Below are 22,901 nucleotides of genomic sequence, written 5' to 3'. Positions count from 1 at the left end.
ACAAAAATAAATGCAGATTTAGGAATAACATTTATGGCAAACAATGTTAAATTTGAAAATAAAAACAGAGAAAATGTTTTGGAAGGAACTGTATATGCTGGTTTACACTGAAGATAGACACAAAAAGCTGGAGTAACCCAGCGGGTCAGGCAGCATCTCAGGAGAAAATGGATAGGTGACTTCGGGTTGAGACCCTTCATCAGACTTAGAGTCAGGGGAGAGAAAAACGAGAGATATGAAAAGGTACAAATGAATGAAAAGTATGCAAAAGGCAAATCAAAGCCAGCAACAATAATCAAGAAAAGGTGGAGCCCACAGTAGTCCTTTGTTGACTGTGGAGAAGGTGATAACAAGTGATACAAACAGTGAAACTCAGCAGGACAACAGTGAAACTAATATGTTGACTAGGGTTGTGGAGGGACAATAGACAATTGGTGCAGGAGTAGGCCATTCGGCCCCTCGAGCCAGTACTGCCATGTGATCAGTACCCAGTTCCTAACTTACCTCCATATCCCTAAACTCCGCAATCCCTAAGAACTCTATCTAACTCTCTCTTGAAAGCATCCAGAGAACCAGCCTCCACCGCCCTCTGAGGCAGAGAATTCCACAGACTCACAACTCTCTGTGGTGAAAATGTTTTTCCTCATCTCCGTTCTAAATGGCTTACCACTTATTCTTAAACTATGGCCCCAGATTCTGGACTCCCCCAACATTGGGAACATGTTTCCTGTCTCTAGCGTGTCCAAACCCTTAATAATCTTATATGATAGGGAAAGAGGGGATGCAAGGGTTACTTGCAGTTAGAGAAATCAAAATTTATACCGCTAGGTTGTAAGTTGACTGAGCGAAATATTGGACAGCTGCTGAAGCGCAAGGGCAATCGTTTGGTGTGAGTTATACTTCCTGCTACTTTTGCAACTATGTTTTGCAACTGTGTGTGTCGCTTTGCAGCTGTGTAGAAGTTCATACAACAGTTTTAGATAGATGTCTCCGTGCTTGTGGTTGCCTGTGCTTGGATTCGACACAAGGTTGAGGAAAACTGAGATGTTACGGAATTCTTGCATGTTTCAAAAGAACAGAAATTAAATGTTTCCATTGCAAGAGATTATGATTTATTGTGCCATACCCCCAAATATAAAAAAAATTAAAGTCCTTTCAGCAATCAGATGAATGACTCGGAAACTTGTTTTATTTGCATCCATAGAAGGTACTATTGTTGGCTAGGCTGGGATTTATTTCACATTCCTAATTAAGAAAGTGTCACTGAGCTACCACGTTGATAACTGAGTTGCTGTGAGTATTTAGGAATTAAACCCATTATTCTGGGTCTCGAGATGCTTTCAGACCAGACAGGATAAGGATGGCAGATTTCCTGCCCCAAAAGACAGTAGTGAACCAGATGGATTTTTACAACTATATGATATTTTCATGGTCATTATTACTGCTGCTGCCTATTTATTCCAGAGTTATTTAAGTAGTTAACTGGATTTAAAATTCCCAGCTGCCATGGGAAGATTTGACTCTGAATCATCTGCACAGAAATCTGGATTGCTGTCCCAGTAAAACAAATAAGCTAATTTTTCATTGCCTTCCAGCATTCTTTCAATTGGTTGACATGATGCAAAGCGCATGAGTTGGCCTCAAAATCCCTAACCATCCTTCAACCGTGAACAGACTTAAGATATTGCACGGTCTGCCTTTTGCTGCACTTGATAGTCTCTGGCAGTAGCCCTGTTTCACCATGTGGGATTCTGACTGGCCAACCATGTTTCTGGAGTCAGTGGAGGGCCTTTCAGATCTGTTTCTCTGAGGAATCTATATAGCCAATCTAATGTCTAGTTCCAAAGTTAAACAATTATCCCACTATGATATATTAAAAAATTCAGTTAACAGTGTTATTTTTCAAGTTTAGTTTAGTTTAGAGATACAACGTGGGAGCAGGCCCATCGGCCCACCGAGTTCACGCTGACCAGCGATCTCTGCTTATCTGCACCCTTTTCAGAATGACATAATTCCTGTCATTGGTGCAGAGAGAGAGAGTAAAAGAGAGGGGTTGGTACGCAGTCTTGCGGTGCTCCTATGCTGAGGGTCTGTGGGTCAGGGATGAGCTTTCCCAGCCTCACATGCTGCTTCGTATCTGTCAGGAAGTTGATGATCCACTGACAGAGGGGTTCAGACACAGTCAACTGGGAGAGTTTGGAGTGTAGTAGCTCTGGCACAATGGTGTTGAATGCAGAGCTAAAATCCACAAACAAAATCCTTGCATAGATCCCCTGGCGATCTGGGTGCTGGAGGATGAAGTGCAGGCCTAGGTTGACTGCATCGTCCATTGATCTATTTGCCTGGTATGCAAAGTGCAGGGGGTCCAGCAGGGGGTTTGTGATATTTTTCAAATGGGACAGCACGTCTTTCAAGGGTCTTCATGATTACAGAGGTCAGTGGGACAGGCGTGTTGTCATTAAGACCAGTACTCTTTGGCTTTTCGAGTACGGGAACAATAATGGAGACTTTGAAGCAGGCAGGGACAGTGCAGGTTTGCAGGGATCGATTGAAAATGTCTGTGTGGACTGGTGCCAGTTGTTCAGCACAGAGCTTGAGGGTAGAGGAGGAAACATTGTCCGGTCCTGGAGCTTTCCAGCTTTTTTGAATGAATGATACTTTATTGTCACATGGGACAAGTCACAGTGATATTCTTTGTTTTGTGTACATACCCAAGGTATGCAGAGAGTCGCCGCAAAGTTATAAAGGTATTCAATTTTACAGACACCATTAAAACATTCTATTTGTTCCCTTAGTTCTTGGCGGTTCCTCCACGCTGCCTCCTTTGTTCTCCCCCCTTTCAAGGTGGTCCCCCCATGCTGGGTTCTCCTTTGTTCTTGGCTTGACCTCCTCACCGACCCGATCTCCACGCCGGCCCGACCACCTCGCTGGCCGCTGGGTTGACCTCAATGCCGCTCGACCTCGACCACTGGAGCCCACAATGACATGGGCCGCGACCTTGACCGCCGGCCCACCCTCATCGACCACTGGCCCGACCACCTCGACGACCTCCGCAGGGTCCACTGATGCTGCGGCTGTGCTGACCCAGAGTCTGGCCGCAGGGATCCGTCGCCCGGTTCTTTAGCAATGCAAGCAGGATGTGCATAGCCATGGGGGCAAGATGTTCTCTGTCTATTTGTCACAAGCCTATGTTTAATACAAATGTGGAGAAGCCTACAATGTACCAGAACACCAGAGCAGAGCTCTGACAGCTCACATACTATTTGAAATGGGCACTTTTGGACTTCAGTAAACTTTCACCACGTATTAATACCTTCACAGTGGCGCAGGTGGTAGAGCCACTGCCTCACAGCACCAGAGATCTGGGGTCGATCCAGACCTCGGGTGCTTTCTGTGTGGAGTTTGCACGTTCTCTCTGTGACCGTGTGGGCTTCCTCTGGGTGTTCCGGTATCCCCCCACTCCCCAAAGATGTATGAGTTTGTAGTTAATTGGCCTCTGTAAATTGCTCTGTGTGTAGAGAATGGATGAGAAAATGGGATAACGTAGAACTAATGTGAAGAATGATCGATGGCAAACTTTAGGTAGAAGTCAACTTGTTCTTTTGCATTGCGCTTGATACTCAGTAATACAGCATACACCACACCAGGCTAATAGATGTTTTATGTTTTCAGTGAAAGCTCAGGGCATGACAAGATTAATAATTACCTTTATAATTTGCTGGACTTAGCATCAGTAAGTTACATGCCAGCAGTCTTAAAGGTTGGCTATTGTTCACTTCTGATCTCCATAATAAGTGAAAACATTCCGCTGGCTCGCCATATGAACCAGATTAAAATTGCAAGTCAGATTTATTTTCGGAAAGCAGATTTTCACAAAAACATAACGCTTCATTTGATTATCATACCATGAATCATTTTGTTCAATGATTTTATTCAATGATATTCAGTGGTTTATAGTGAGATGCCAGTCTATTTTGTATGTCCACTGATTTTTAAGTTCATTAAGATGTTTGAAGGGATAAAGGCGCAGCAAGCTGGGAGCAGGTTGGTATAATTACTTTTCTAGAGACCACATATACTCCATTCTTGACTACCTGAAGACCCTGACTTAAAGATAATTGGGCAGGAGTAAAATTGGCAGGATAATTGTTCTCAGTTGTAAACTAATTTTCATTTGTCGTAGAGACATGGTGTCACACGGCAACAGAATCAAGCCCTTTGGCCCTTCATGTACATCTGACCTTTTTGTACATTGCTCCAAAAGCCTATTTAACATAGTAATTGCATCTGACCACCATCTCATCTGGCGGTGTGTTCCAGATTTTAACCACTCTTATCCTTCAGATCCCCTTTAAAGCTTTCCTCTCATCTTAAACCGATGCATCTTGTTTTTATATTTTCATCTTCAGTATGGTTACTTTGCCCACCTTCTAGCTCTTCCACTCTCTTGAAGCTGTTGAGCAGCTCACAAATGTAGGATAGATAAGTATGTTCCTCAGATGTATGCTACTGATGTAGAGCCACGACCATTATTTGAACAATCTATATGATATGGAGAAAGGACCTTGAAGATTGAAAGAAGAAAGAATTCTCATTGCATCACATTTCTGCTACATGAAATGGATGAGTGGATTAACAGAAGTTTTAGGATTTGCTGTCTTGATTCACACTTGAAAAACGAGCATTAGGTATGAAAGGGATTTAATACCATTGGAATAATATCCCATGAAACAGAAGTACCTTGGGAGATATTAAATAACAATGAAAATCTTTTTAATTTGATGATCCTTGATGCATTCATTTTTCTGAATTTCCAGTAATTGAAATTAGTTCCATCCAGCCAGAACATCCTATAAAGACACAACCCAGAATGCTCTCAATCCTTGTGTCCAAGGGTGAATGCTTCTAAAAATGATTTTGCCAATGTTGCCCATAAACCAAAATAAAAAGGCTTCGACAGCAGGCTGTTCAATTCTGTGAACAATCATTTTTCTCATTGTTATACAACATTCGTGCTAATGTCCAATAGAGATCACTGAATAGAAATTAAAATGATTGATTTCTCCTGCCTCTCGGGCCAAGAATACAACTTGAGGAAAGCCATATCTGCCTCGGCCACAATCCAACATATTAGATGATTATTTGCTTTACACAGGTGAGATATTTCAATGCAAGTGGAATGATCTATGTTACAAAAGCTGACCCAACACAATCCTCCCCTTTACTTTATTTGAACTTTTTGTATGTTCCACATTGCGAAAGTACTGAATTGTATCCTTCAGAATTACCTAGTTCATGAGTAACTATTTGTTATTTTGGCAACTAATTGGGCTTCTAGCTGAATGAATGTATGAAGAATGACAAAATCAAGTGCACATTCTGTAAACTGTGCAGTCAGTTCTTTCTCAGCAAATATCCTGTTAGCCATATAAATGCAGTCAGACCACACTGTAATTTAATCTTGATAAATACACCATTATTTTGCCAAGCCATTACACGCTTGGATTAGGCTCTCTGTTAGCGCCAGATAAAATTGGCCTATTTGCAAACTTTGTACCACAACACATTTCATCATGAACAGAAGGTCTTGTACCCATGGTCACCGTCATAGACTTAAACACGGCCTCCCTGAGAGTGAACCAGCAGAAAGAGATTGGCCCGCAGGGCAAGAAAGTACAGAGAATAGTGAACGCAACCAATCCATCATGCAAACCAACCTCACCCCACTGCCCACATGACTCCATCTATATTCACGCTGCCTTGGGGAAGCAGCCAACATAATGAACATAACCCCATTCATGTTCTCTTCTCACCTCTCCTGCTGCGTAGAAGATACAACACTTGAAAGCACTTTCCACAAGACTCAAGAACAGCTTCTTCCTCTGTTATTGGGCCCTTGAACAGACCTCTGATATGATAAGGATGAATTCCCATTCTTCCCATTTACCTCATCGTAATTTTTGCACTTTTTAAATCTCCACTTTCTCTCTCGCTGTAACTCTATATTTTGCACTCTGTTTCTTTTCTTTTTTGTGCTAACTGGTGTACTCGTGCAAAGTATGATTTGCCTGGATAGAACGCCAACTTTTTTCACTCTATTTCCGTGCATGGGACGGACAATAATAAACCAATACCAATGTGAATGGTATTTGCTCAGCTATTCAATCTAAAGAAAAACAAAAAAAAAATTTTTTTTAATAAACCTTGAGGATTTATTCCCAAAGCATGCCACTTTGACTGTAGTTGTGGACTGCACTTTGTGAACTGAAGGCAAAATCAATGTGAAGACTGATATATGGCTGAGGTACCCCATGATGATATGAATGGAGGTACATGAAAGAATTCTACAACACAACTTGATATTAGACAAACATGCATAGTGTTGGCAGGGCCTGTGAAGCTAAACCATGGACCACAGGCCTCCCAGCATGGAGGTGACTACCCAAGTAGCAGAGACTTCAGAGGCATATAGATATTACGTGATCACAAGATGAATTCACAAGAGCCTCGTACAATAAAGCAATAAAGCAATGCTGAACGCTAACTTAAAGTGAGAGGTATCTGTCCTTCTAATCAAGGTTTGGCCCATGCCGCTTGTAAAGGCAGATGATAAAACTGCCTTTCCAAGTGTTCGAAAAGATAGGTTTGAAGCAGCATCCAGCATAGATAAAGGACCCAGAGATGTGCAAGGTTTAAGGAGGTAATCTCAGAGCCCTGTGATGTTGGTAATTGTAGAGCAATTAGATTTAGTGATGATTGGGAGGCTGAAAAATGGGAGGAGGGTGATATTTTGGAAGTTTATATGGCTGAAAACAATTACAGAGATAAGGAGGTTTAAATCCCGTGAAGGATTTGAAAAGGATGGGAATGTTTAAATCAAGATATTGCTTAATCAGGCACTATTGGAGTTCAGTTAGCATTGATAATGGGTGAAAATGATAACAGGCATCAAAGGTTTCAAAGATTTCAAAGGTCTTTTATTGCCACGTGTACCAATTAAGGTACAGTGATATGTGAATTACCATACAGCCACACAAAAAAAAAGCAAAAAAACACACAACCACATAAAGTTAACATAAACATCCACCACAGTGGATTCCCCCCATTCCCCACTGTGATGGAAGGCAATAAAGTTCAATCTTCTTCCTGTTTATTCTTCCGCGGTCAGGGCAGTCGAACCATCCATTGAAGCTTCCACTGTCGAGGGCGATCGGTGCTCGTGCGGCTTGGAGCTCCCAAAGTTGGTCTCTAACCAGAGACCGCGAGCTCCACGATGTTAAAGTCCGCAGGCTCCGAGGTCGATCCCTGGCAAAGGGGTTGTGAGCTCAGCGATGGTGTCCTGCAGGCTCCTGCGGTTGGACCGCCCAAAGTCGGTCTCCAGCAGAGGCCTCCAACTCCTCGATGTTAGGCCACAGTGCGGACGGAGGTACGATACAGAAACATTCTCACCCCCATCGAGTTAAGAGATTAGAAAAAGTTTCCCCTAAACCCCCCACCCCACCCCCCACATAAAACAAGCTAAAGAACACTAAAAACATATATTTAACACACACTATTAAAACAGCAAAGAAGGAAGGTGCAGACAGACGGTTGGCGAGGCAGCCATTGCTGGCGCCAGAGTTTTAGATATCAGAAAGTTTCATCCTCAGATATTTGCCAGATGGAGAGATGGAATTAAGTTTGTAGTGGTCCAAAAAGTAATATTGTGTCTTCTCTTTAAAGAGCATTATCAACTAACATTTCAGGGTGCTTTGCCAAATTGACATGTCAAGTGATTTAAGGTCAATAGAGGTCAAATCATGGAGGATGACCCTGCTGCAGCCTTGCAAACAGCTCCACATACCTTATAACACGAGTCACCACGAATCCATGGAAGGCAGTACTTAATTAAAATAATTACAAGCTACTGGTGATGTACGGGCACTCACTGACTTTCATCACATCATAAGTGATAGGAGTAGAATTAGGTCTTCTATTAGTTGCAACATTCAGCTGTGTGTTGGGAGATGAAACAGATAACCCTCACCATTGCTCAACCTTGAAGCAAATAGTTTCCCAAATTAATGGAGGCTATGGTAGAATGAGTGATTTTCATTATATTGAATTAGAAATAGCTAATAAAGAGAAGAAACCAAAGCCATTATCACGCTGTTGTATTTGATTTGCCACTGAAGTAAAAGAGCTCTAATGAACAAAATAGATCTTAACTTAAGACCATACATTTTTAACAACTCGAAGAGCATAGATGAAGCTGGAAACATGGTGATTGTGTACAGCTTCATTGTAATCTACTATTCTTATACTCTTGTACCAGTATAATTGTATTTATGTATCATAAGATTTTGACTAAACTGTACACAAAACAGTTTTTTTCCTGTGCTTAGGTACATGTTACAATAAAGTAGAATTGAAACATTGAATCAGACTTACCAATGGAGTTCTGGAAGAAGTCCTCAAAACTGTCCAGAATTATTGTTATCCATGTAATCAGATGATGGACAAGTTCAACTTTTTCAGAGTTGTCAAGCGATTGGGGAGACACATACTTGACTGCGCTGAAGTTGTTGGCCACAAATTGCAGCTTCGAAGATTTGAAGGACATTGATTTGCAGAGGAATTATATGCAAATAGCAAGATGCAGAATGTAGGGAGTGTCTGTTGAGAGAAACCGACTTAGACCTGGCAAGGTTATGTAGAGCTTGAGAGCTGTCCAAAGTCAGACTGATGACTTGGACAGCAGACAATGCAATTCTGTTCATAGAGTCAAACAGAAGCAGAGGAAAAAAAGAACAACTGTGTAAATATGCAGACATTGTGGCAAACAGCATGAATGGCTGAAGGAGAGATGCCCAGATTATAAGGAAAGTCACAAAGGTAAAAAGATTAATTATTTTTCATCCAAGTGAAAGAAAGGAAGATCTGGGGCAAGCAGAAACATACTAGTAAATGGTCAAGACTGGTTCACAATGTTACATATGCTAACCATAGTTTCTTGTTGCTTCTAAGAGAAAGGACGAAGAGGTCAAAATTATAATTTAGAGCCCAGCAGAGAGGAGAAGAAAAACGGGATATAGAGGGCATATATTTAAAACACGCCCTTACTTTTATGGAAGTAGAAAGACGGGAGATAGAGTATGGTACCAGTAGTGTCATGGAGTAACATCTCAAGAACAGGCCCTTTGGCCCACCACATCCATAGATCATTGAGTATCTATCTATGCTAATTCTACTCGCCAGTATTTGGCCCTTGTATTAACATTCATAATAAGGTTGCAATGAAGTTTGATGAGATAAAACAAATCCTAACAATGCTCCACCACAGGATTATAGAGCCACTTCTTCTTCTTCTTGCATATGGCATGCACAGCCTAAAGTTGTAGGACAACTTGTTCTATTTAATCTTATTTGATTGTGCATGCCAGGTTGATTGCATTCTTCGAAACAGGGCAGACCACGTGAGGGTTGCAATCTCCCACCCCTTAGAGCCACTGGGTGAATGCAATTTGAAAGTGAAAAATACAAAGAATGACAAAGGGATGTTTATTGAACTTGAAGAGAAATGTGTGCCATTGCTGGAGCCGAGGTAGCCCAATGAGTGGAAGAGATAATGTCGCAGTGAATCTGCTGGGATTGCTAACTTCTCAACATGAAGTAGCAATTGGATGAATGTGTTGATCTGTTTAAAGAAACTGGAATGTTAGAGGGAAAATAACTGGAACTCAATGAGAAGAAGCAGCCAGTAAAGCATCTTCCAAGCCATGTTTCAGTGGCTGCAAAGAGAAAGGGAAAGATTAATGGACCAGAGATTACCCTTCCCACCCCCACACACTAGATATTAAACTTATGATAAACAACCTGAAGATATGTCTGGATATATATGATCTGAATAATGCATTAAAGGAGAACCACTGCTGAAATCCTGGCTGATCGGTGCAGACTAAAATTCTTCAGAGTGCTCGATGCCAAGAATAGATTTTGCAACATTGAGCTTAACAATGAGAATTTATTTTTCAAGAACGTCAACACATCCTAAGAAGAAGAAGTGGTGAGACGGTGCTGGCTATTATCAGGATTGATAGGGAACCAACTCTATCTTTCAAATGATTAAAAAGTTGAAAACAAGTGAATACTAAGGATAGGCCTTTGGTTGCTAATAGAATGCACAGTGCAAAAGAAGGAAGAGAAGCCATTGCATGTGATTCCCTGGTAAACAATGGGCAGGTAAGAATGGGACAGGCAGATGTAATTTTAGTCAGCAGCTGGAGAGGAACAACAGGAAGCTTGAAGTGGTTGCTGCACCAAATGTTCCAGAATGAACTACAAATATTTATATTTTACAGTCGCAAGAGTTGCCATGTGTGACTTTGCAAGGTCCCAGTTTGATATTGGGTGCGGATTGAATACAGGCATTCAAACTTAAAGAGATGCCATCAATGCATCAACCAATCTTCATCGCAATGGACTACATATAATGGATTTTCTGGAAGTACTTAAGAGTGTGGAGGACTCCATAAATAACATGCATTTGGTGTTCATGTACTTTAGTAGACACTACATTTAGATCCATCTTGAAGGAGTCTTTATGTCCAGTAATATTCCTCAGACATTAATTGAGAAGCTATGTGGGATCTAAGCACAACCCTGTCACCTGCATTAGATGGGTTGAGATACTAATTGAACTGAAGATTTCTAAAAGCATGAATACACAATGACAAATGATAGCACATATGGAGAGTTTTGCCTGCTGAACTAATCCTCGTAACAATAGTGAGACCCAGCGTTATCAGACTATCGTGGGATAGACACAAAAAGCTGGAGTAACTCAGTGGGACAGGCAGCATCCTCTGGAGCGAAGGAATGGGTGACATTTCGGGTCGAGCCCCTCTTCAGACTAGTTAAGGATAAGGGAAACAAGCAATATAGATGATGATGTAAAGAGATAAAGAACAATGAATGAAAGATATGCAAAAAAGTAACAATGATAAAGAAAACAGGCTGTCTGTTGGGTGAAAACGAGAAGCTGGTGCGACTAGGATAAAGGAAGCAGGCCATTGTTAGCATAAAGGAAACAGCCATTGGTAGGATAAAGGAAACAGCCATTAACTATATACTTTCCCCTTATATATGATCTCCCAAAATACAACACTTCACATTTGCCTGAATTAAATTCCATCTGTCATCTCTCCACCCATATTTATAACTGATCTGTTGTATCCTTTGATAGCCCTTTTCGCTGTTTGCAATTCCACCAATTCCAATGTTGTCTGCAAATGTACTAACCAACCCATCTACATTTTTGTCTAAGTCATTTATATATATATATCACAAACAATAGAAGTCCCAGAGCTGATCTTTATGGAACACCGCTAGTCCAGCCAGAAGAACATCCATCCACCACTATTCTGTCTACTCTGCCATGCCTACCTCACCATCCATTGTGCCATACAGTCTTCTCCTTCAACATCTCAAAGATCCTAACCCAATGTTGTCGACAGGTACAGTCCTCAGTGCAATAGAGTGTAATACAGGAAGCCATCAGACCCATCAGGTATTGGTATCGTTTCTTGAGGCCCCCATATTTTGATGGATGTTAGTTTAGTTAAACCTTGGGACAGATTGCATTGTAGTTTGGTATTGATTCAAATATTTTGAAGTATGTAATGATTTATATTTAACAATGTGCTATTTTCTTGGAACTTATTGTGGGGTTTGACAGGGAACCTTTGTTTCAGTATTTATTGTATTGAACGTTTTACATTATAATGAACATGTTTATGGATATTTTGGCCAGGGCTCTGAGTCAAAGCTATGTTTAATTAATCATTGCATTGTTCCTCATATAGCAACCCTAAATTTGCCACTTCTAGATCCCAGTCTTTGTTTTAGTTCTCTTGGTAAATGTCAGGCACCGTAACTTTCCCACTAAAACATCAAGCTTTTATTTGCAAACAGGTTCTGAATTTAATTTATCAGAAAATACTGGAGCTGACCACAATTTTACACCTCCACATAACATTGTATTCCACGGCACTTTATTTTTGTTACATATTTCAAATTGTAATGTTTCTGGCAGGGAGTCACTTTGCAATTCCATTTGGGCAGGAGATGATACAGCTGAAGTAACAGAGGCAGTGAATAGGAGGAGCTATGTTCATAGTAATCCTATACCCCTCTTTCCCCATGCCAAAGAAGTTTATATGGAATCATATTTGCAATTTTCTAAGATGCGATGAGTAAGGAATTTCACTTCCATGGGAAGCAGACATGCCCTGTAAGCGGTCTTTAAGCGATTGCTCTTGCTGAGTTGAAGCTAAGATGGATCACGTCTTGGATCTTTCACTTTCTAGCTCCTTCCAGCCCATCTCGAGGCATATTTCCTCAGTGTCTGTCAGTGTGTTCTCTGTTCTTGTGTCAGACAGATGGCTTCCTCCATGGGCTAATGGAAGCAGCAGGATGGACTTTAGGATCATGCAGTTTGCTCGATCACTACATTTGATACCTCATTGTGGCACCCGTGTCACACTGTGAGCAGTTCATATAAACCCACTTATTCATTTGCAGCTGGTTTGAGATGACAAGCTGTTGATCATACAGATTTGTTCCCACTTTCACGCTGACAGCTAGAGTCTTGAATAAATCCATTCCCTCGCAATATGCATTTGCGCACATAAGAAATTGACTTGGGGCAATGTACATTTCCATGAATATATTTTTCTTTGGCTCCTCATGAACATATTTGATTGCAGTGACTCGAAGCCCCATTATAAACATCCCCAAATATATTCCTTACCATACAGTATCTTCAATGCTCTAAATACTAAACCAGAGGTATTATGTTCACCCCAATGTAACATCTGAGAGCGTATGGCATTCATTATGAATAATTAATTTCCTATTTGAAAACATTTGCTTTAATAAAAAACAGCATTGAAGTAATGGTGATGGTTAAGATATTAATGCCTTTAACTTCTCCTGAAGTCAGCAGTTATGAACGTTAAAATCATTGGCCAACGCTACAAATTAAATGTTATCAAAGAAGAAATACAGGGGCAGGTGGGTTACGTTTTAATATTGCTACAAATAATTAAATGATTCCTTTATGTAACATCCATTAAATTGTCTCAGTTGCCACAGTAAATCTGCTGAGCAGAATTGTGTGGCGTCCAACTCATTCTACTTGCTTTCAAGACTTCAAATAATGCTGAATTGCAAGGGTATTGGGGAAGTGGTTTACCACAAGTTCCACTGTAGAGCAAGGTGCTGCCAATGAGTTGATTACTGTGAAATGAGTAGTGAATTATGAGAAAGAAGGGACATACAATTTTGAATCAAATAAAGTATGTGGTGAAAAAGTAAATAGAATCATTAAGACATCTATTACACTGTGTAAATCATGTCATTTAATATGTGCTGACCTTAATGATTATTTAATGGGATTCAACACAAGGTTTTCATTATAGCTGCTCTCATTTTCATCATGTAATGATTCAAAAGCCAAGAAATAACAGTGGGGGATGGGGCAGATTTTATGAATGAGTGAATGGGGAGATTTGGAAGTGGGCTGAGGGCTAAACGCACTAAAAGCGATGAGGCACCAGAAATCCAACACCAACCTGCTGACTTGTGCGTTTAGCTCAAGTGGAACAACTTGCCAGCCCCCATGAGAGAGGCTAGGTGTTCATTTCAATGTTGTAATTGCTCATGAGAAGTGATATTAACCGGGGTTTAAAAATTAACCAAGTCTGGACTTGTTTCCTGGACTTCCTGAAACTCACTGGTGAAACCAAAGTAAGAACACAACACTGGAGAGAGCTGATGAGTTGACAGACCAGTTGAGACTGCAATCTTACAGCTATTTACTTGAGTGGAAAACGTTAGAAGGAAATGTTTAATCATTGGAGTGAAGGTAGTGAATTTTCCAGTTTAGTTGCCAATCTTTTCATGTGACTGAAATGCATCTTGCTGCTCTCTGTAGTTGGAAAGTTACTAGAAGGTATTCTGAGATTCAGATTCAGATTCAGATTCAACTTTAATTGTCATTGTCAGTGTACAGTACAGAGACAACAAAATGCAGTTAGCATCTCCCTGGAAAAGCGACATAGAATATGATTTCAATAAAAAATAAGGGATAGGATATACAGACATTTAGATGGGCAAGTGTTGATTCGGGATAGTCAGCATTGTTTTGTACGTGGGAGGTCGTGTCTCACAAATCTGATTGAGTTTTTGAAGTCGTGACCAAAAAGGTCGATGAGGGCAGAGCTGTAGATGTTGTATATATGGACTTCAGCAAAGCATTCAACAAGGTTCCTCGTGGTAGGCTGCTATTGAAGGTTAAATCGCATGGGATCCAAGGAGAGATAGCTGAATGAATATAAATTGGCCTCATGGTAAGAAGCAGAGGGTGAAGGTGGAAGGTTGCTTCTCGGACTGGAGGCCCGCGACTAGTGGAGTGCCTCAGGATTTGGTGCTGGGCCCGTTACTGTTTGTCATCTATATCCATGATTTGGATGAGAACATACACAGTAAGATTAATAAGTTTGCAGATGATACAAAAGTGGGTGATTTTGCATATAATGAAGATGGTTGTGAAAAATTGCAGCAGGATCTTGATCAGGATCAATTGGCAAGTGGGCTGAGGAATGGTTAATGGAATTTAACGCAGAAAAATGTGAGATGTTGCATTTTAGGAAGTCTAACGGGCAGAACCTACACAGTGAATGGTAGGGCTCTGGGGAGTGTTATAAAGCAGAGGGAGCTAGGAGTGCAGATTCTTAGTTCCCTGAAGGTGGAGGCGCAGATAGATCGGGTGAGCAAAAAGGCTTTCGGCACATTGGCCTCCATCAGCCAGAGTATTGAGTATAGAGGTTGGGAGGTCATGTTGCAGTTGTATAAGACGTTGATGAGGCCACATTTAGAATATTGTGTTCAGTTCTAGGCCCGGTGTTATAGGAAAGATGTTGTCAAGCTGGAAAGGGGTACAGAGAAAATTTACATGGGTGTTGCCAAGACTAGAGGGTCTGAGCTATAGGCAGAGGTTGAGTAGGCTGGGACTATTCCTTGGAGCAAAGGAGGATGAGGGGTGATCTTCTAAAAGTGTAGAAGATCATGATAGGAATAGATTAGGTAGATGCACAGAATAGGTAAATCGAAAACCAAAGGACATAGGTTTAAGGTGAAGGGGAAAAGAGGAATCTGAGGGGCACTTTTTTCACACAAAGGGTGGTGGATGTAGGGAACAAGCTGTCAGAGGAGGTAGTTGAGGTAGGGACTATCCCAACATTTAAGAAAGTTAGACAGGTACCTGGATAGGGCAGGTTTGGAGGGTTGTCATATTTGGAAGCCAGAAGGAGATAATGATCAAAATCAGCCAGAGGCCCACGTACGTGAGCTAGATACCCCCTCAAAAACATGCTGTTGGACAGGAGGCAGATCAGCAGAAAGATAGAGTCGCAACAAGCACCTCCTATGAGTTAATGGACGCAGCAGAAGGCAAGCTTTCTTGATATGTCTGAATAGGAGGCTTTAGTTACTGTCAGATATTTGGCAGACATTTCAGCTGTGGGCTGAGCAAGTCTTGTCCTTTGTGGACCTTATTTTCATGTCGTACCAGCCGTTGATATAGAGCCATTGCTAATTAGAGCCACACATTTAGTGACCTTTATAAAACGACCACAAGGGAATTGAGGAGACCATTTACACCTAGTCGGGCTGAGAACTCACCACCCGAAAGGAAGACGGAAGTGGAAAAGCTTTTTGCATTTCAGATATATTTGGATGCTCTCGATGGCTACAAATCAAAGCATGAAGGTCTGGCAACTCTTTTTCTGGCTTAATTAATAAATGACCATGAATTTTGCTGAAAACTGTTATGATTCACTAATCCAATGATTGAAGAAGCAATGGTTTTGAAGCAGAAACACTTTGATCAGAGTCCCCACTTCCAGCTCCCATCTCTGCAGCTCCCTCATTGTGATTCTCACAGACTTACTTCTTAATATTGAGTCCCAAAGCATTTGCTATGGATCTCTGGAGTACTGTTTGATAATACAGCATGGACTTATTTAATTGCAGTTTTTGATGTCCCAGGCAATTGGCATCCCTTTGCATGGACAGAAATATCATTGCTGTGGTCTGTGATGCCATGCCAATCATGATTCCTTCAATCTCTCTGCAAGCATGCAAAGAGTTGCTGGAACACTTGCTTTTGTTATAAACCTTAAAGCTCTTGAGGAGCAGCATTGCCAGTGTCCAGCTGAGAAGAGCTCAGTCTATTCTACTTCCTCTGATGCAGATTTTCCACTGTCGAGTCTCTCTCCAACATCTGTTTTCAATCCCTTGTGATGTTTAAATTGCAAGCTGACAACCCAGCAGTCTCCCATAAGAGGCTTGTCAATGTGAACATCTGAGTTTGAGCATGGTAGGCATGAGTCACACTCGGAGTAAGTGACATTCCCTGACAAGAAATATTTGTCTCCTGCTGCATGCTCAAGTTGATGGTTCAAAGCCAAAGCAATGAGGGAAACTGATTTGGAGTTGTCAATGTATAAATATAAGAGACCCGATTCAAGCTCCATCGATTTTGCATCAGTAGGAGTATTGTGTGTCACTTGACCGGCTGATTTAGAATTCTACCACTAGATAAAGTTCTACCAGCAGCCATACCCCCTACTCATACACTCATACTTCTTCATGGGCTCGTCTCCAGTTGGTTCAGAATGCTGCTGCTCGCCTTTTAACAGGGACTCGAAAGAGGGAGCACATATCGCCAATTCTGGCCTCCCTCCACTGGCTCCCGGTGCACTTTCGAGTTCATTTTAAGATACTGTTATTTGTTTTTAAATCTCTGAATGGGCTCGCCCCGCCTTACCTCTCTGAGCTGCTCCACCCATACACTCCTGCCCGGTCCCTCAGGTCAGCTGGTCAGCTGCTCCTGGAGGTACCGAGGTCTAGTCGGAGGCTCAGAGGGGATAGAGGCCTTCTCTGTTGCTGCTCCAGCACTCTGGAACACCCTGCCGTTGCACATCAGACAGGCCCCCTCACTGTCCATCTTCAAATCCAGTGTTAAAACACATTTGTACTCCCTGGCTTTTGACCATGCCTGAGACTTTGCTTCTGTTTTTGGTGTTTTTGATGTTTCTTTATTTTACAGCACTTTGTTGCAACTATGTTTGTTTTTAAAGTGCTCTATAAATAAAATTATTATTATTATTATTATCATTATTATTATTATTATCATTATCATCATTATTATTATTATTATTATTATTATTATTATTATTATTATTATACACTTCCCCCTCAACCAACTGCCCTAGAACCATGGATAAAATGGTGAAATGGTTGAAAGGCTACAATAATTCTCTGCACTGGTCCAATGCCTATGTCCCCTTTTGCTATAAGTAAGGGCGGCACAGTGATGCAGCTGTAGAGTTGCTGCCTTACAGCGCCAGAGACCCGGGTTCAATCCTGACCACGGGTGTTGCCTATATGGAGTTGTACGTGGGTTTTTTAGAGGAGCTGTTACACTCCATAGATGTACAGGTCTGTAGGCTAATTGGATTGGTAAAATTGTAAATTGTCTCTAGAGTGTATAGAATAGTGTGGGGATCGCCGGCCGGCGCAGACTTGGTGGACCTATTTTCCTGCTGTATCTCTAAACTAAACTAAAAACTAAATTATTCAACGGAGAGAGACATGGAGAATCATATGAACCAGCTGTTATCAGGCAACTGAACCATCTACCACAAATACTGAGCAGTCCTAAACTATTATCTATCTCATAGGCATTGGACCATTAGATACCCTCGGACTATCTTTGATTAATCTTGTCACTGTGATTGAGAGACATGGCATAACATTATGGTGAATTAAACTACTCAAACATAGAGTGAAAAGGACAGATTGATGGACAATAAAATGTGGGCACATGTGCCACTGAACTCCCCTATTATAACCTTATTGCAGTCATTAGATTACTTGTGGTATGAATACAGGAAATTTGAACCATGCTTGTATTTCCATTGGTCTACCTCCAACCACGCTTCTTGTTTTCACTTCTAGACTTCTTCCTCTGTTTAATAAGTAAAATAATTCCCTTTCCGCCTTTTACAGCCCTGAACATCACATCAAGTACAGCCCTGAACATCACACATACCGATAGAAAGATAACTATAGAACACATTTAGTTTTATGTTTGCAATGTGACTGTAAAGTGCAATTGATTTGCGCATCTTACCCTGTCAAACATATTGGTCAGAATTTCTGGTCAGCAACAATCAGTTGCTATTAACGACAAGTAAAATTCGAACTCAATACTCACGGTCCCCTCAGTGCTTACTTCTAAGGAGAACTGACTCCAAAAACATGATGATGTCCTGCACAGTGGCATCCCATAAGGGGGCCATGCCCTCGAAACAACTGGGAAAACTTTGACAGCCGGCTAAGTTATGCGCCTAATTTATCAAACTGTCAAAACTGTCAAAATCTTTGCTAGCTTCTGAATGGTTTGAATGTCGAGGAACATTTCTTCTTAAAATATGTTAAAAGCCATGCATAATGTTAAAAGTAAAATATTGATTCTTTAAAAAATACCTAAAAATACATAACCATTCAAATTAACTCAAACAATTTTTAAGAAATCTAAATTAAGTAATACTTACCTTAGCTCCTTGCAGCTGTTTCCCTCCATTGAAAAGAATTGAGATGCTCTCTCACTGCCAAGTCTGAATTGTTTGAGTGAATTCCCCACCTAAAACGGTAGGGAATTGCCGCAATTTTGCACTCGCTTGTTGGGTTCCATGAGGAGTTCAGTGTTCACAGCTGTTCAGCTAACTGCGACTTCAGCTGACTGCTACTTTGGGATTTCCGCATTTGCAGGGAAATCCTAAAGTTCCTAGCGGATACGTAGGGATATTGGCAGTTCCAAGGTGAATTGGAACCTTTGTGCTAGTGATCTATGTTCAATAAGCTCTGGCGAAAGCACTACAGAGGTTTCACGGACCTATGCAGCATGGAACGAGGCCTTTATAAAACTCTATCATGCCTCAGCCTCCTATGCTCCATGGGTAAATCATCCAGACTACTCAACCTTTCTTTATAACTCAAACCTTCGAGACCCAGTAACATCCTCGTAAATCTTATTTGCATCCTTTCCAGTTTAATGACATTCTTCCTTTAGCATGGTGGCCAGAGCTGTTCACAATACTTCAAATGCAGCCATACCAATGTCTTGCACAGCTCTACAATGACATCCCAATTCTTGTCCTTAATACATTGGCCAATGAAACCAATCTTGCCAAATGCCTTCTTCGCCACCATGTCCACTTGTGGCTCTGTTTTCATGAAACTAGGTATCTGCACCCTGAGGCTTCTCTTTACCACCACACTATCCAAGGCCCTACCATCTACTGTGTAAGTCCTGCCCCCATTTGTCCTACCAATCATTAACAGCCTCCAGTTTGAAAAATACCCCTTTACCACCACCCTTTATTTTCAACCTTCAAGCCAATTTTGTATCTAATTAGCAATTATCTTGCAGCCCATATGACCTCACCTTCAAAACCAGCTCACCACATTGTACCTTGTCAAAAGGCTTGCTCCAGTTCATGTAGATAGCATCTCAGAATCCCTTCTAATAACTTACCCACCACTGATGTTTGGTTCACAGGTTTGTAGTTCCCATGCTTTTCTTTGCACCCTTTCTTAAAAAGGGAACATCATTCATTATATTCCAGTCTATTGGAACCTCACCGGTGGCTATCATGATGCATACCAGGGACCCCATATTTTCTTCACCAAAATATATTATGCAGATTCCAACAACGTTTTAGGATACACTTGATCAGGTCTCAGGGATTTATCTACCTTCAGTCCTTTTAAGACTTCCAGCAGCTCTTCTCCTGTCAGAGCCTGCAACTTGCCAACAATTTCAAACGGTTTACTTTGGCTTTTACCTCAGGCCTGAGGTACCAGGAATCTTTGTTTGTCCTTCCTGTTTTACTTTGTCAATTTAAGGCTGAGAGATATTCCCTGGATCAATTTTATACATCACTCAACATTATCTAAATAGTTTATCTGGTCATTGTCACATATAATAGACACACAAGGTTACACAAAAAAGCTGGAGAAACTCAGCGGGTGCAGCAGCATCTATGGAGCGAAGGAAATAGGCAACGTTTCGGGCAATGCTGGAGTAACTCAGCGGGTCAGGCAGCATCTCTGCGGAAGAGGAATAGGTGATGTTTTGAGTTAGAACACTTTTTCGGACATTGTCACATCTAACTTTGGTGGGGGTTTGCTGTGCTCAATTTGGTCACCATATTTTACATGAGCAATTACACTTCAGAAGTAATTAATCGGTTGCAAAGTGCTTTGAAATGCCGAGTCCGGACCTGTGCTCTGTCAATGCTGGAGTTACCTTTCTTTTTTTTTAAATGTGGATTTGAAGACAAGTCATGCTGGAGTTAATCTGTATTCTGTATAGTTGACTTAGCATTAAATGCCTGTTTAATTACACATTTTACTGGTCACAAGGCTCTGTAATTTGCAGCACTTAGAATACTTATATTTACAACCACTGGTGTTAGAAATGTATGTATAAACAACAAGATTTAAACCGCCAGGAAATGATTAGGACTGTTCTTTCTTGGAAATGTTGACTCATCCGAACTTCTCCAACTGGTACTTCTTATCCAGCACCTTATCTGGTAAAAATTAACAACAGCAGGATTCTGCTGCAGGATACATTATATCTTAAATGCACTCTTCCCTGATAAATGGGTCAAATCTTCAGACTGCGGCTGCCTGTCGCCTGAGCCTCAGGGCTGTTGCCTCCGCATAATGTGATTCTGGACACGGTCTTTTGCTTGGAGGCCAATTCCCAGCCCATTAACAAGGCCCAAGGTGCACATTCTTTCCCAACACAAGTGGCCAGCCACACTAACAGACGGCTGTCAGCCGGCAAGGTCCTGCCAGCTGTCAAAGCTATGATTCAGTTTGACTCAGAACCTGTTAAAAATATAAAAATAATGTCACAAAGTTAATTGTATTTTATCGAGTTTCATCTGAACTTGCACACATGCACATGCACACATTCGTGCTCACAAACATATACATCGACACACGCACAATTTAAAATGTTGAAACAAACTTAATTTACTCAAATAAAAAGCTCTATTTACTTTACTCTTGACAGTGTCTTTTCCTCACATCACATAAGTCTGTGTTTAAGAGGGAACTGCAGATGCTGGAGAATCGAAGGTTACACAAAAAAGCTGGAGAAACTCAGCGGGTGCAGCAGCATCTATGATGAAGAAGGGTTTCGGCCCGAAACGTTGCCTATTTCCTTCGCTCCATAGATGCTGCTGCACCCGCTGAGTTTCTCCAGCTTTTTTGTGTAACATAAGTCTGTGTGCTGGGAAGTTTACAGAAGTTTGCATTGTGCTGTAGGAATTCCTTTATCACTTGATTGAATCATGTATAATCTTTTCTTGACTGGATAGCAGACAACAAAACACTTTTCACTGTATCTCCATACACATGACAATAATATACTAAACTAAACTGAACAATCTCAGTTCTTGATCTCCACCCTTCTCCCAACCTCGGGGCCTTGCTTGATCCTGAGAAGATTACAGAGATTCGGCATGTCGATAAGGATTCCCCTAAACGTCTACAGGTGCACGGTAGAGAGCATTTTGACCGGTTGCATCGTGGCCTGGTTCGGCAACTTGAACGTCCAGGAGCAAAAAAGACTACAAAAAGTTGTGACCACTGCCCAGTCCATCACCAGCTTTGACCTCCCCACCGTCAAAGGGATCTATCGTAGTCGCTGCCTCAAAAAGGCAGCCAAAATCATCAAGGACCCACACCATCCTGATCACACATTCATCTCACCACTGCCATCAGGAAGAAGGCACAGGAGCCTGGAAACTGTAACGTCCAGGTTCAGGAATAGCTACTTCCCCATAGCCATCAGGCTATTAAACACAACAAATAAGCTATGAGCTCTGAACTACAAAATACTATATTATTATATATTAAGACTATATTTGTTATTTATTGAACTTTTTCTATTTTTCCGTTTTGTACAATGTTTACATATTCACATATTCTGTTGTTCTGCAGCAAGTAAAGGGCCTGTCCCACCAGCATGCGACTGCATGCGGCAAGCGCGATCTAACGTGGTCGCTTGAGCAGTATGGCCTCACAGGGCCGGTCCCACTTCAATCGCCAGAGCCGTATGGAGTTGTGCGGGGCTGGTCCCGACATCGCACGGGGCTCCGAAAAACTGACACTGTTCAAAAATTCCGCGTGGCAACGGCCTGTCAGCCCACAGCCGCATTGAGGCCGTAAGCAGCGCCTCGACGGGCATATGCAGCATCTCGACGCCGTATGCAGCGTCTTGATGCCGTACGCAGCGTCTTGACAGCGTACGCCTAGCACGTGGCATTGCGTGATGACGTAACTGCCCGACGCCGTGCGACGTCCAAATTCAGACGGCCCGCCTCCTACCCAGCTGATTGGTGAGTATGATGTCGGGACCAGCCCCGCACAACTCCAGACGGCTCCGCGGTTGGAAGTGGGACTAGCCCCACGAGGCCGTACGCCTCAAGCCACCACGTTTGGTCGCGCTAGACGCATGCAATCGCATGCTGGTGGGACAGGCCCTTAAGAATTTCATTGTCCCGTCTGGGACATATGACAATAAAACACTCTTGACTCTTGGCTTAACATCTCGGAGGCCTGGGATCGTTTGCTGGGGATCGGCAGTATTGGAGCTCCACCCAACTCGGCCTGTGGACTTAGGAAGACGCGGTCTCCGGTAGGAAATGGCCAATTCGGAAACTCCAAGCCGCTGAGTTATGATGCCATAGTTTCAATCATCCCGGCGAGAGGGC

Source organism: Leucoraja erinacea, chromosome 11, assembly GCF_028641065.1.
Source record: "Leucoraja erinacea ecotype New England chromosome 11, Leri_hhj_1, whole genome shotgun sequence".
NCBI classification, from domain to species: domain Eukaryota; kingdom Metazoa; phylum Chordata; class Chondrichthyes; order Rajiformes; family Rajidae; genus Leucoraja; species Leucoraja erinaceus.
This window is presented reverse-complemented; position numbering follows the sequence as displayed.